The 17,321-nt window shown below is 41.2% G+C and overlaps 1 pseudogene; it reads left to right on the forward strand.

Moving 5' to 3' along the window:
* Window positions 1–13,612: 13,612 nt before the first annotated feature.
* LOC134913017 (5S ribosomal RNA) lies at window positions 13,613–13,732 on the forward strand (annotated as a pseudogene).
* The last annotated feature ends 3,589 nt before the right edge of the window (window positions 13,733–17,321 follow it).

Raw genomic sequence — 17,321 nt, forward strand, 5'->3', positions numbered from 1 at the left:
GTCCGGGTCTGTGCCTGATACACGCCTTTGGGATCTGCCCTGCTTGCTGGGACAGGGGTGATCCCACATACAATAGGTATACCCATAGTCACATAAGCCCCCCGACGGGCATAGGATGACATCTCATCACCCTGAACCACACAACCCTACCTCACGATCACCTCGTTCCATTAAAATTACTTCATGGAATGTGGGGGGTCTCAACACCCCAATAAAACGCAAAAAAGTGACTTCCGCCCTTAAAAAACTCAAATCTGATATTGTCTATATTCAAGAGACACATTGGAAAAGAGGGGAGGATTCTGCTTTACGTGATGGGTGGATAGGGGATTGCTTTTCTGCGCCTTACCGCACTAAATCACGCGGAGTGGCAATAATCTTGGCGAGACACCTACCCTACACTATCCTAAACACAAACATGGACCCAGAGGGCCGCTATATTCTCATGGATATCCAAATATATGATGCTAGGTTCACTCTGCTCAATTTGTATGCCCCAAACGTTGATCAACCAGCTTTTTACCAACATATCTCGCAACTGCTTCATAGTAGAAGCAATCATGAGCTCATATTAGGTGGAGATTTTAACACAATCTTAGACCCTCTAATCGACAAGTGCCCGACACCGGCGAACCTGATGGCCCCTCAGTGGCGTCAGATCTCCGGGCTACTCGCGGAACATTCTCTAATCGATCCGTGGAGAATGCTTAACCCCACGGATAGATCTTACACGTTCCACTCGGCGGTCCATGGGTCCTTCTCTCGTATAGATCACATACTGTTGTCTACGCCCTTACTTTCCGACACCATAGACACCCAGATAGGAGACATTGCGGTCTCTGACCACGCACCAGTTTCGATTACGCTTAATGCCCGAGCCATGGGCTCACGCCCATTTTTCTGGCGATTCCCCTCTTACCTCTTCCACTCAGAACAATTCAAAAAATTTCTCAGATTAAAATGGGCGGAGTTCTCGGATGATAATCTGGAACACTGGGACAACCCGGTCTTATTCTGGGAAACATCCAAAGTCGTGATGAGGGGACACATTATGTCATATGTAGCGAACAGAAACCGGATAAACAAGGCGCACCATGATGATCTATTAAACACTATGCGGACACATCTTGCAACATATATCTCAGATCCTACCTCCATCACTCATAACAATTATATTGAATCACGCCGACTGTATGACAGTTTCTTAGTAACACAGGCCCAGCAAAAACTGGACTACACTAAACAAAAATACTTCCGATGGGGAAACAAAACGGGGACTTTACTGGCAAATATGACCAAAAGCTTTAAGCGACGTGGACACATATCTACTATACTCGATAAACACACTGACACCTTACACACTAAAACTGCGGACATTGCACGAACATTCCAGAACTATTTCCGTCAGCTTTATGCACCTACCCCACATGACCCGGTCTTATCAAATAAACTACTAGACGAGGCGAATCTCCCTTGTATAACACCCTTACAGAGGGAAAACCTCGAGAGAGCAATCACAGAGGAGGAGATTGCTAAGGCAATCTCTTCTATGCACCTCAACAAATCACCAGGACCGGATGGCTACTCTATAGAATACTACAAGCTCTTACATCATGATGCCATCCCAGCAATGCATACCTTATATAGACACATCCAATCAGAATTTCCTGTGTACCCTACCTTTAACCAGGCTTTCACAACCCTCTTACCAAAACCCAATAAAAACCTCTCCCTACCATCCTCATACCGACCCATAACGCTTTTGAACGTTGACTTCAAAATCCTAGCTAAGATAATGGCAGATAGACTCCAATCATTTCTAGCATCCATGCTCACAGACCATCAACTAGGTTTCACCAAAGGCAGACACTCAGTAAAGGGAATTCGTACCGCCATAGCTGCGGTAATGGCGGCAAATCTCCAGACGGATACCCCAAACATGCTCCTAAGCCTAGACGCAACTAAAGCATTTGACATGGTCTCCTGGCCCTATCTACACGATATACTAGAGAGGAGGGGCTTTGGACTAACATTCCAATCTCTAATAAAATTTTTCTACACACAACCACATACCTCACTACTGATTAATGGAACAAAGGGAGACAAAATTGAGCTCACCAGAGGAACGAGACAGGGCTGCCCCCTTTCGCCCCTACTCTTCAACTTAGCATTGGACCCAATGCTAAGGGTGCTACAGAATTGGTCCCAATTTAAAGGCATCAGTGTTGGAGTGGAAGAGGTAAAAATATCGGCATTCGCCGACGATGTCCTCTTGTTCTTATCGGAACCGCGGAGGGCCCTGGGACCGCTGATGGAACGTATTAGGGAATTTGGAAGAGTGTCGGGATTCGAGGTCAACTTTGAAAAATCCACGGCCTTATACTTAAAACCAGGCTATGCGCGCCCAGCCTGGTTCAGAGAGGCTACAGTTGGATGGACAACTAAAGCGATTACCTATCTAGGGGTACAGATCCCCAAAAATTTGACAAATCTATACGACCTCAACCTAAAACAAATCATACGTAATATGAGGGAGGATACAGATCGCTGGAGACATCTCAAAATATCATTTTTGGGCAGAGTGAGCCTGGTGAAGATGATTTTGTTTCCTAGGCTTCTATATCCTTTGCAATCCCTTCCTATTTTACTCTCTAAAAATGCTACGACAGAAATTAACAAAATAATACGTACATTCATTTGGAATGGTAAACGAGCACGAATTAGTTTGATAAAATTACAACAGCGTAGACACAATGGAGGTGTAAACCTCCCCAATGTGCTGGAGTACAGCTATGCTTCCCACCTGCGCTACCTGAGAGATTGGCTACATGGGGGGAATATGTACTCCAACACGATCTTAGAGTCTGCCTTCCTGGGTGGTGGCAGTATAACCACTTTCTTGCACCTACACGAAGAAGAAATATCTGCCCCGGTTCGAGCGAACCCACTACTAATGTCCACTCGGAAAGTATGGTATATTTTGCGACATAAATGTTCCCTAAATCCACATACGTCTCTTTTCCTCCCCCTAGTCCACAATAATCGCTTTCAAGACGGCAATGCGAGCCACCCTTTCACACTCTGGGAACGGCATGGTATCACTTCAATACGACAACTCATACATGGAGAGTCAAAAAAACCACTCACACTGGCACAGGCAGTGGAGCTCTTTCCAATACTAAATACATCCCCCTTAGCATACCTACAAGCTCAACATTACATAGCTACTGTCTCTAGAACACTATCCTCACAGGATTATGATAACCCGTTAGATAAACTGTTGCTGGCTGGGAACCCCTCATCCAAGGCTATCTCCACTCTGTACTCATTCCTGCACACACCCTTACAATACACTGATACAACGGCGGGACTAGCACAATGGATAGATCATTTCCCATCCCTTTCTGTAACGAATCTGCTGAAACACTTCGAGTTATCCATCAGGCTGATACCCGCCGCATCTTACACTGAACTCTTTTTAAACATATGGCACAGAACATATCTTTCACCACACCGTAGACACCTAATGGGCTTATTGGAAAACGCGACCTGCCTTAGATGTGGTAACCAACGAGCTGAGCTGTTCCACTGCCTATGGGAATGCCCTATAATCCGGAGATTCTGGCTCCAAATATGGAAATATGTTACCCAACACCTAGTAAACTATTTACCGCTCACCCCTGAATGGGCAATATTTGGTATGATGCCGGAAGGCACTAGGATGGCACGAGGTGTTAAAAAATTATTGATGATAATCTCTGCAGCTGCCAAAAAATGCATTTTACAAATGTGGATACAGCCCTCTGCCCCGCCACTATCACTTTTTCTAGGGAAAATCTTTCACATTTTCAGAATGGAATGGCTGGAGGCTTCCCTACAAAAAGAAAAGTTCACCGAAAGATTTTTTGAAACATGGGAAAGCTACATAGATACCCTATCCCACCCGTTAAAGGAACAAGTGTGGAAATGCTTCCGTAATACTTTATGGTACGAAACCAGAATTTATGAGCAGGACCCTCCAGTCTCGCTCGTGGCTGGTTTAGTCTAAAGGGGACTGAGACACCCTAACATAGGGGGAAGTGGGTGTGGGCACAGACCTGGACTCATCCTATACCATTTGTTTTCCATACTTGAAGGAAACTTCGTTATGACACTTATTATATTATGTCCTAATAATAGACTATTATGTAAACTTGCTTTGAATATATGACAATTCAATGTCTATGTGATGGATTTTGTTTACCATGTTTGTCGGTACACTTTGGTGTGAATCTTTGATACGCTTCAATCGAAATAAAAAGTTGTTTTAAAAAAAAAAAAAATTGCGAACGAAAGATTAGCAGAATTGCGAATAGACACTTCTTAGCAGTTTCTGAGTAGCTCCACACTTACTCGGCATCTGCGATCAGTTCAGTCAGTTTCGTTCCTGGTTTGACATCACAAACACACCCAGCGTTCGCCCAGACACTCCCCCGTTTCTTCAGACACTCCCGCGTTTTTCCCAGAAACGCCAGCGTTTTTTCACACACTCCCATAAAATGGCCAGTTTCCGCCCAGAAACACCCACTTCCTGTCAATCACATTACGATCACCAGAACGAAGAAAAAACCTTGTAATGCCGTGAGTAAAATTCCTAACTACATAGCAAATTATCTTGGCGCAGTCGCACTGCGGACATTTCGCATGCGCATTAGCGACTAATCGCTCCATTGCGAAAAAAAAATAACGAGCGATCAACTCGGAATGACCATTGAAAGAATGGTGGAGGATTATATGAGTGACAACATCCAAGTAGGCATGTCAGACAGTCCGTACGTATACTGGCAGGAAAAAAGAGGCAATTTGGAGGCCCTTGCACAAACTGGCTTTATTTTACCTAAGTTGCCCCCCCTCCAGTGTGTACTCTGAAAGAGTGTTTAGTGCAGCCAGTAACCTTGTCAGCGATCGGCGTAGTAGGTTACTTCCAGAAAATGTGGAGAAGATGATGTTCATCAAAATGAATTATAATCAATTCCTCCGTGGAGACATTAACCAGCAATTGCCTCCAGAAAGTACACAGGGACCTGTGATGGTGGATTCCAGTGGGTATGAATTAATACTCTATGAGGATTGGGTTGTACACAGTGAAAGGGGTGAGGAATCGGACGATAAGGAGGTGGTGGACATCCTGCCTCTGTAGAGCCAGTTTGTGCAAGGAGAGATTGATTGTTTCTTTTTTGGTGGGGCCCAAACCAACCAGTCATTTCAGCCACAGTCGTGTGGCAGACCCTGTCACTGAAATGATGGGTTTGCTAAAGTGTACATGTCCTGTTTATACAACATAACGGTGGATGGGAGGGCCCAAGGACAATTCCATCTTGCACCTCTTTTTTTATTTATTTATCTTTGCATCATGTGATGTTTGGGGACTATTTTTTTAAGTGCCATCCTGTCTGACACTGCAGTGCCACTCCTAGATGGGCCAGGTGTTTGTGCCGCCCACTTGGGTCGCTTAGCTTAGTCATCCAGCGACCTCGGTGCAAATTTTAGGACTAAAAATAATATTGTGAGGTGTTCGGAATAGACTGGAAATGAGTGGAAATTATGGTTACTGAGGTTAATAATACTATAGGATCAAAATTACCCCCAAATTCTATTATTTAAGCTGTTTTTGAGGGTTTTTTGAAAAACACACCCGAATCCAACAAAAATTCTTAAGGGAGGTTTTGCCAAAACGCGTCCGAATCCAAAACACGACCGTGGAACCGAATCCAAAACCAAAACACAAAACCCGAAAAATGCCTGCTGCACATCTCTAATATATATATATATATATATATATATATATATATATATATAGACAAAAAGGCATTAAATCTACCTGAAGTGGATTCAATGTTGGACCATTTTATATATAAAACACTTTCATTTACAGCATTAATAATATTTAAGCATTTTATAATTTCTTAAATAATTTGTACTTTATCTATAGCCTCTGGAAATATGTAGCACAGGTTCATTTGAATTACTGTGTGTTAATTAATATCCCAGTATTTTAGAATCTCATGATGCTTGTGTTTACAGTGTTTGCAGTGTTGTCACTTACACTGGCTAGACATATTCAATATGTTACTTATGTTTTGTAACTGCATGACAAATAATAGTCATAGAAATTATTGGCCAGAATTATAGTAGTATATCATCTGCTCTGTTCAAGAGTTGTAAATAGCAAATCCTGACACATACAATTGATATTAGTACTTTTAATCATACTGGTTCATAATTGCTTCCTGTGAACTATGATTTAAATTAAATTAAACCAATACCTTAAAATAATAGACATAGAAAGAAGAAATACATAATAAATGTAAATTATAATGAGACATTAATTCTGAATTGTTTTATGCATAGTCCTTGATCTACTTCAGTATAGACAGCCCCTAATCACAATTCTCATATGCCTTCTTTTCACAGTCTCTGTTATTCTACAGATAACAAATAACAATACTTAGTGTAAGGTAATGCTGGTATTCAATCATTGGGACTGACAAATGACAAATTAAGGATTTCCAGATGGTATGTGCTTACATAGCAAGACCCTATTTCTCAACTGTCAAAAATAACCAACCAACCAACCAACCAACCAACCAACCAACCAACCAACCAACCAACAACCCAGACATAAAAACATTGACGCAGATGGAACTGCCTCTGGGATCTCCAGTGTCTATAATGCAGAACACAGATCCTCCTGAAGATATTCTCTCTGTTAAAGAAATACGTCATGGGTGTTCACTCTTACTTTAATTGGTGTCCAGTGATTTGATTACCCAGTACTTGGACTGCCACTAGAGACAGCAAGGTCTCTGATTTATAATCTGCTAGGAGTCTGCAGCAATTTCCGCGACACTTCAGGCATACTGCTTTAGGTTTTACAGTATTACAGTACCATACTATTTATTTTGTACTCATCATATGAAATAGTAGTGCTTGTAGGATTTTGTAGTAAGATATTTTAATATTTATTTTCTGCTGTTTTATTGAAAAGGATGGTATACAGTATGTCTTTTTGATATATTATATTATTATTATTATTATTATTATTATTATTATCCTTTATATGGCGCCATATGGGATCAGATACAGAGTACATAATCAAATAAGCAAAACAAGAAAACAGTGACTTACAGTTCAAGACAATATAGGACAAGCATAGGGTATATAAACATAGCTACATCAGCTGAGGGATTTGATATAGTCATAGGGAGTATGGAGTAGAAGATAGTTTAAGTAAGAGAAGGAAAAGCACATGAGTGAAAAGTGTGGAGAAGTGAGCCAGCGGAGAAATTGCCCATGGCAAACAATCAGTGTTGGGGTAACATTTATAAAATGCATTCTATAAAATTATACATAGCAGCTGATTGGTTGCCATGGGCAACTTCTCCACTGGCTCACTTCTCCACACTATTCACTGCTTAATAAATAGACCCCCTATATCTCTCCATGCTTTGATAAATACCCCCACCAAAAATTTACATTATTGAAGCATTTACAAAAAAGTGAAAGCCAAATCCAACACATGATAATCTTGTGACTTTTTTTAATCCCTCTTAAATTGGATAGCCCCTTTTGAAATGTCGAAGTCAAAAATATTACACAGAGAGAACATACAGACTCCACCCATTATGAGTCGCTATACTTACAAATATGCGGTGAGCACAGCAATATATGGTAACATACGCATTTGCACAGACATGCCACTGAGATAGATTCGACACATATTTCATACAGCACATAATTTGAACATATCAAGCGCCAGACATCATAAAGTTTCAAATGATATAATGGAGTAACGTCATGTATGTGTATCATTGCAACGAAGCAAGATGGACATGTCATGTTTGGTATTAAAGCAACCAGATTAATGTGTATATCAATTTGATGCCTGTTATTAAGTTGTAGCTCATTGCAACAAGCAGATATGATTAAATGTATGAAAGCTAAAGTCACTCTTATTAGAACAATGGATTTCCTGGAAGACAGCATGCCTGACCATTGGCTATCTCCTGTGATTACACCATCAAGGCTGGACCTTGCTTGCATATGAACTGACCAGTGTCTCATCATGAATGAGAAAGTTCCCTCCCCTAGACTAGTCTGTGCACTCCCCAAAACTATATAGTATATAGCTGATTGCAGACACAGGAGCTGGCTGTTCTCTTTGTCCCAGATGATGATGGAGATGCTGTCTGTCCAGTGGCTGCATGATTTTACAGAGAGAGAGAGAGTGATATGGAATGGAGACTTTATTTGAGAAAAATATGGTAATTGTATCACTGGCCATGTATGAGTTTGAATTAGTTTGTATTAACTGCTTACTGTGTAAATTGTAACCATGTAACTATATATATATATATATATATATATATATATATATATACTGTACATTGTGATATATTGAATACATATCCTTTTAAAAACAAATATATACATCAATGAGCTTTGGAACTCAGATAAAGGGGTAAATTTACTAAGATTCGTGTTTTCCCGTTTGAGGTCAAAGTTCAATCACGAATGACATCGAAAGTGTAAATATGCAACTTTTTGAATTGATTATGACTAATTTACTAAGCTGCCGTATTCTGCATTTTCGGGTTTTCCGATGTCGATGTCATTCGTTTTTTTTGGCGGGTGTTTTACGTGAGTGACTTGTAAAACACTGCCGACTTTAATACAATGAATCTCGGCCGGATCTGAGAGATCCATGCTGGGCTTCATTGTGCACTTTGTTTAACAAAAAAATAAAGTTTAAATGTAAAAACAAAATTGCGTGGGGTCCCCCCTCCTAAGGCAAACCAGCCTCGGGCTCTTTGAGCCGATCCTGGTTGCAGAAATATGGGAAAAAAATGGACAAGGGTTCCCCCATATTTAAGCAACCAGCATCGGGCTCTGCGCCTGGTCCTGGTTCCAAAAATACGGGGGACAAAAAGAGTAGGGGTCCCCCGTATTTTTGTAACCAGCACCGGGCTCCACTAGCTGGACAGATAATGCCACAGCCGGGGGTCACTTTTATACAGTGCCTTGCGGCCGTGGCATCAAATATCCAACTAGTCACCCCTGGCCGGGGTACCCTGGGGGAGTGGGGACCCCTTCAATCAAGGGGTCCCCCCCCCAGCCACCCAAGGGCCAGGGGTGAAGCCCGAGGCTGTCCCCCCATCCAATAGGCTGCGGATGGGGGGCTGATAGCCTTTGTGAAAAGTGATTGATATTGTTTTTAGTAGCAGTACTACAAGGCCCAGCAAGCCTCCCCCGCAAGCTGGTACTTGGAGAACCACAAGTACCAGCATGCGGCGGAAAAACGGGCCCGCTGGTACCTGTAGTACTACTACTAAAAAAATACCCCAATAAAGACAACACACACACACCTTGAAAGTATAACTTTAATACATCCATCCACACCTCCATATACACATACTTACCTTATGTTCCCACGCAGGTCGGTCCTCTTCTCCAGTAGAATCCATGGTGTACCTGTAGAAAAAATTATACTCACATAATCCAGTGTTTTCGGCTCCTCAGTAAATCCTTTTGTAATCCACGTACTTGAAAAATAAAAAAACGGATACCCGACCACGAACTGAAAGGGGACCCATGTTTTCACATGGGCCCCCTTTCCCCGAATGCCAGAAACCCACTCTGACTGATGTCTAAGTGGGTTTCTTCAGCCAATCAGGGAGCGCCACGTTGTGGCACCCTCCTGATCGGCTGTGTGCTCCTGTACTGTCTGACAGGCGGCACACGGCAGTGTTACAATGTAGCGCCTATGCGCTCCATTGTAACCAATGGTGGGAACTTTCAGGTCAGCGGTTGACCGAAAGTGACCTCACCGCGGTATCATTAGCGCCGTGTAGAGCATACGCAAGTGTGATTTATGTATAAGTATATAGGGAGTTTTCGCTGGTCTCTCTCAGGAAAATCTCCAATGGTAGATATTCACTGGAAAAGGTAAGTCACTCCTAAAACTTCCAGTGAATAGAAGCCAGGTAGGGTCCTCACTGGATACGCGGTGGTCACTATTGGAGTGAGTTGTGGTACATCAGCGGAGAAGGAGTGGGTGAAAGTGCTCTGAGAACTTTCACCGTCTATTCGTGTCATGCATTGGGGATTGCGTAAAAGGAAAAGGTCCGCGATGGGATCCAATTGCACAAGCGGTGGGCGTATGGTAGCCAGGGTTCAGGCTGAAGAGCCGCGGCCCAGGGGGTCAGCGAGGTTTATTATGTGTGGGAAATATGGTCCACACGCAGAGACTTTTTGTTCTGAATGGGTACGTATGACTGCTGATGATAGGGCATCATTTCCTGGGGTTGGTGAGTTTGATCCTAAGGTTGAGAGTCAATTCCCCGTAGTGCTCAATCTAGTTGTCATTGTAATAAAATCCTCTCCACCTCTACAAACTTATCTGTCACCAACCTCTATTCTGTTTCTCCACAGTTTCCTCTTCATCTTTTGCGTTCACACAGGGTGGTACAATACATGGACCCGATTACAGTTCAAACACTATATGCCTAATTGGTCCTTCAGAGTTCTGCCCGAACCCAGTATATCTCACCAGCACGATAACACCAGTATTAGTGCAGTGTGCCTTGTCATGCACAAAGGGTGGAGGAAGGATGAGAATACTGGTGAAGGAAAATTTTGTATAGATACTGATATGCGAGTTGGTGAACGCAGACCTGATGTTTTCTTCTTCTTTCTCTCCTCTAGAGATGTTTTTTTTCTTTTTTTTTGAGTTATGCTCATGGTACTCTACATTGCAAACACACAACAGTTAAATTAAGATACAAGTTTGTGTTCCCTACAGGAAAAGGAGGTCTGGAAGGTGAAGGGATATGGTCAGGAGTTCTCAGGACTTTGGACAGATGGACACGGTAAGCCAGTGGCCCCCAGAGCATATCTCCCAAGCCTAGCTGAGGCGGCACACGGTCTGACTCATCTAGGTAAAGAAGGTATGTGCAAGCTGGTAAGAGCCTACTGGAGTGCACCAGGGTTCTCTTCTCATGCACGTAAGAAAGCAATGACATGTCTTACTTGCTTGAGGAAGAATATTGGTAAGGCAATACCAACAGAGCCATCCCATATCCCTCCTGCAGACAGACCTTTTCAGGTAATACAAATCGACTTCGTACAGTTAATATCCTTTAGGAATTATTGTTATGTATTGGTGTGCACTGATGTTTTCTCAAACTGGGTAGAGGCATTTCCTGCCGCCACGGATGCTGCTGTGTTTACCGCAAATAAAAATTGCGCAGAAATTTGTGTGTAGATAATGGTACACCTAGGAGTAGGAGCAAAGCTTGAAATTTTGACTATTGTGATCATAGATACTGCCACTAGTATTATGTAGCATTGGAACCACTCCCAGATATTCACTTAACAAATCACCCTCTTCGAAATTTGTTTTTGTTTTTGTTTTTTGTGTTTTTTTGTTTTTGGAAGAAAACCTCATGTCATGATTGATCCGCACAATGATCAGAAATACACCAATGAGGTGACAGTACAGTAACTTATCGAGATGAGTCAGCATTTGAGAACTTGACAAAAGAATTTGAAACTGTTGATTCCTGGTATGCCAAATACTGACTGTCTTGATTGTGAACCATGAGACTGTGTGATTGTTCTTATGCTCAGTTTGCCTAATAGACAGGTGAGAAGGACCGTACCAAGTTTTGTTGACAGCACTATCCCAGTGAAAGTAGCCGAGAGAGAGACTTGGGTCCACGATTCCCATTGCAGGAAGGTCGGTAGTCCGGAAGGAACTCGTAAATGGGGTGAGATCGCAAAAGTATCACCAGAGAGTCTGTTCCGTGAAGACTGAGAGGAGGCACTGTTGAATATTACCTGAGCGTGCTAAAGGATCACAGAAAGACCAGTCGTTGTAATTGATTTGCTATGGACAAGAGTTGTTTTGTTCTATTTCTCTTCTCTTTTTCCCGCTGACAAACATTTTTTTCAGGACATTCTATTATTGTGAGTTTTTTTTATGAGGAGTCGAGTGTGGGACTGGAACTGGTTCTGGAGGAAGGAGTGATTTCCTTATAGGATCCCAGGATTAGCCGATCAGTTTTTTAAAGCCAGAGAAAAATCAAAGGTCTTGTAGTTACGGAGTTCGGAGGTAACGTGATAGGCTATTGTCTGAGGAATACTGTATTTTGTAGTTATTGTGACCCCATATTTGAAGATGAGAGCATCCAGAGATGTCAGTCTAGCAATAAGGTGACAGACATCCCTTGAGTGATTACCACTCACTAGTGGGAAGGTCTTAAACCAAACGGAATGTTGGATGTGCTCACAGGTACCTCTAAGATGAAAAGATGCAGGATTAGTGCCATATTTTTTTTAGAGTTAGCTGAGGTACTTGAATTACATGGAAGGGGGAGGGGACTGGTGGACAAAGAGTATAATATAACTAAACCCCCTAGTCTTAAGATCCACCAGTAACATAGATAAATCCTTGGTATGTTTAAATGTTTAGGAGGAATAGCGATCACGTGAAGCGCACACGTGACCGCACCAGCCGGAGTGCTCAGACCTTGCTAGGCAACGGCCTCAGCTATCGCTCTCCTTGGAGAGACCACGGACAGACGCGGCAGAGACTTTAGAAGCATCCCCATAGCAACGGCACCTAACCACCGCTCACCCGGAACTCCGACACGGATACACGCCGCTGCAATCCCTGGAGCTTCCACACAGCCTCACACAGTACTGGTATCGTATATACGACACGGAGAAATATCTCATTACCGCTTCAGTACCTAACTGCAACACTTTATATCTGATATTTTCAGTTATTTTTTTATTTTTTTCTTTATTTGTTATTATTTTTTTCCCCCTTTTTTCTGCAAAATTAATTTACAGACATTGCGGGTGAAATTATAACCCGCTGTTTCATTTATTTTGCTCGTTTTTACACCGCCCGTCTGTCAGATATTATTTGCTCTGAGCCAAGAAATTATATAAGGATAATTATTTAGTAATCAAATGTAGCATCTGTGAATTTCCCACACTCATTATCCTTAGTACAATGTCTTCTGTGATTTCAATATCACATGCTGTATAATGAAGGAATAATACTCATACTCATCTTTTTGGTGACCATTGTGTCATATACCAATTAATTAGATGACGATTGTATCATTACATGCATATAATTTTTCTATATGGCCGCCGTGCCATATATTTGTCTTTTCAGCTAATTACAGGCCAATCAGCGTAACTCAGTCACTTAACTAGGAGGTGTATGTACAATTATCTCTGTCTATGACCATTGTGTCTTATGCTGATTAACCAGCTGGTGATTATTAGGATAATTGCATACGTTAATTGTTTCCTCCCCTGTCTGTGACTTTTCTTATTTGCATCTGCTGATTATTTATAATCATATATATGTATTCTCATGACCGCCGTGTCATTCAGATGTAATTAATCCTTGTGACCACCGTGTCATGTGCTGGTGATTTAGCTGATTGCATGTAATTTTCCTTTGTAACATAATTGTTACAAATCACTTGCTATTTCCACTCCTGACATACAGCTACTAATTGACATATATTTGGAGTGACCTAGGAAGTCCAACATTTGCGGTCATACTTCACTGGAGATGCCCAATCTCTTCCGAACTTGGAAGCTAAGCAGTGAAAGGCCGGGTTAGTACAAGGAAGGGAGACCTCCTTTGAACACTCTGGTACTGCAAAAAAACGTTGACTATTGGACACAGTGGCACTCAACTTTATGTCATATTGGGATTTGCATGACCAATGATTTTATTTTCTGCACCTATATAATCCTTAATGGATATTAGCAGTATGAATGATGGTCATTTATCTCAATAAATGCAGATTCCTTTTCGGCATAGACATCACAGAATTCTACTCTCCGGCAATTTAGTAATCGTGAATTTAATATCACGAATATTCATTATCAATAATTCGCATAGCTATGTATTTCACACACAGTTACTCCTAGGATTTGACTCATGCTAATTAATTTGTCATTTTGAAAATTTATTAATATTTTCCTCTGAATCAAGAGTGCTCCCACAAAAGAGTCCTTTCCTTTGAACCTTCTTTGGTTATTTTTTGGTACTATGTTTAAATCTCACCAATTTCAGGAAAGTGGGAGGTAATCAGGAACAATTAGACAATGGCTATTCACACGTAGCAGATAAAGAGCTCATTAATATGTGTGGAAGAAAGGTTTATGAGTGGCTCTCCCCGAACTCTGAAAGTTTATGTTATTTAGGAAGGACATTACTTATAACCCTTGTTCAATGATGAAACAGACCTAGCATAAGTTCCAGATATGGAAACAATGTTCAGAAAATGATAGGAATATGTAAATCATGAATATTTTATGTCTCTTTCACGATTTGATTGTTTTCTCCCTCTACCCAGCAGAACCTCAATCGAATCCGAACATCAGTGTACAAAGACGCAGGTACATGTATGTGTGAAATGTTCATCCAAATCAGACATTATAGGCCAAAGCACTGTCCCAGCATACTCTATAGGTTGAATGTTGTCCCACACCCAACCAGTGGTCCCGTGACCGCCGAGTGCATATTGAGGATGTCTCGTACTACTCCCTGTTTTCCCCAAATATAGTCAAATGTCTGATTTGCGAAATGAATACATACGTGTGACTAGGTCACCGATTATTGTCTGAAATATTTTTTGTTATGTTAATAATTTATGGCAGTTATTGTTTACTGCCAAAGGGTGGACTGTTGAAGTCAAAAATATTACACAGAGAGAACATACAGACTCTACGCATTATGAGTCGCTATACTTACAAATACGCGCAGTGAGCACAGCAATATATGGTAACATATGCATTTACACAGACATGCCATAGAGATAAATTCGACACATATTTCATACAGTACATAATTTGAACATATCAAGCGCCAGACATCATAAAGTTTCAAATTATATAATGAACTAATGTCATGTATGTGTATCATTGGAATGAAGCAAGATGGATATGTCATGTTTGGTATTAAAGCAACCAGATTAATGTGTATATCAATTTGATGCCTGTTATTAAGTTGTAGCTCATTGCAACAAGCAGATATGATTAAATGTATGAAAGCTAAAGTCACTCTTATTAGAACAATGGATTTCCTGGAAGACAGCATGCCTGACCAGTGGCTCTCTCCTGTGATTACACCATCAAGGCTGGACCTTGCTTGCATATGAACTGACCAGTGACTCATAATGAATGAGAAAGTTCCCTCCCCTAGACTAGTCTGTGCACTCCCCCAAACTATATAGTATATAGCTGATTGCAGACAGAAGAGCTGGCTGTTCTCTTTGTCCCAGATGATGATGGAGATGCTGTCTGTCCAGTGGCTGCATGATTTTACAGAGAGAGAGAGTGAGTGATATGGAATGGAGACTTTATTTAAGAAAAATATGGTAATTGTATCGCTGGCCATGTATGAATTTGAATTAGTTTGTATTAACTGCTTACTGTGTTAATTGTAACCATGTAACTATATATATATATATATATATACTGTACATTGTGATATATTGAATACATATCCTTTTAATAACAAATATATACATCAATGAGCTTTGGAACTCAGATAATGTGTGGGTGTATTGTTTTCTTTTATGGGATGCAGTGTTTTGCGATGTATAGCGCACATTCATAGCACATGGTAATAAGATGCGCAGGCGTCCACAGTATATATTAGAGCGGGCATTTTAAATATTTGTTAGAAAGCAATTGGACAATCATAGAAAATTTAATTTTTATTTTATCTGCCATGCCATGATATTCTCTGTGATCTTTTACTTCGTGATTCAGTCTAGCATTATCTTCCTAGTTGTGTAATAATGGCTTGTCCATCTATTGATTTGGTAAATCACTTCTGGTTTTCTATTTGTACTAGAGATGTGCAGTGGGCATTTTTCGTGTTTTGTGTTTTGGTTTTGGATTCGGGTCCACGGTCGTGTTATGGATTCCGACGCGTTTTGGCAAAACCACCCTTTCGGGTTTTGGATTCGGATGTGTTTTGGATTCGGATGATTTTTGAAGAAAACACAAAAACAGCTAAAATCATAGAATTTGGGGGTAATTTTTATCCTATAGTATTATTAACCTCAATAACAATAATTTCCACTCATTATCAGTCTATTCTGAACACCTCACAATATTATTTTTAGTCCTAAAATTTGCACCGAGGTCACTGGATGACTAAGCTAAGCGACCCAAGTGGGCGGCACAAACACCTGGCCCATCTAGGAGTGGCACTGCAGTGTCAGACAGGATGGCACTTAAAAAAATAGTCCCTAAACAGCACATGATGCAAATAAAAAAAGAGGTGCATCAAGGTCGCTGGATGGCTAAGCTAAGTGACACAAACCCCTGGCCCATCTAGAATTAGACTTCAGTATCATGTGAATTATAAGGCAATATCACTGGAATTATTTGTTATAATCAATGGAATGATTGGTCCAAATCACTGGAAGAAAATGACAAAATCATTGACATTAAATGGCAGTAATGTCGGGAATTATATCAAATGGCAGTACCACTGGACATATACGGAAGTGTCAGACAGGATGGCACTGTTAAAAAAATAGTCCCCAAACAGCACATGATGCAAAGAAAAGAGATAAAGAGGTGCCCTGTGGTCACTGGATGGCTAGCTAAGCGACACAAACACGTCAATATTACAGGAATTATTCGTTCTAATCAATGGTATTATTTATTGGTCCAAATCACTAGAAGAAAATGACAAAATCACTATAATTACAAGCCATTATCATGGGAATTATATCAAATGGCAGTACCACTGGACATATACGGAAGTGTCAGACAGGATGGCACGTTTAAAAAAATAGTCCCCAAACAGCACATCACACCAAGAAGTAGCTGTCCCATATGTACCAAGAAGTAAGAGGTCAATGAGGTAGCTCTATGACTAAGCTAAGCGAACAAGTGTGCGGCACAAATACCTGGCCCATCTAGGAGTGGCACTCAGGAGGCAGACATGATGGCACTTTTAAGAAACTTTTTTTTATATTACAGGGACAAACCCACTGTCCTAACAATTGGCAGGGCTGATTAAACAAACAGCCAGGGGGAATCTCCTGAATCCAGTTTGTAACCCTGGGTAAAAAAATGTATTACCCGGGATATAATAATAATCACTAAGGCTCCCCTGTAGTGATGTAGATAAGATTCCCCCCCCCCCCAGTGGACCGCCACATGGGAGTCCTTCTGCGTCACGCTGAGGATGCTAAGGGAGTAGAATCCATCCTCTGAACCCGTGC

The sequence above is a fragment of the Pseudophryne corroboree genome, chromosome 4, assembly GCF_028390025.1.
Source record: "Pseudophryne corroboree isolate aPseCor3 chromosome 4, aPseCor3.hap2, whole genome shotgun sequence".
Classification (NCBI taxonomy): Eukaryota; Metazoa; Chordata; class Amphibia; order Anura; family Myobatrachidae; genus Pseudophryne; species Pseudophryne corroboree.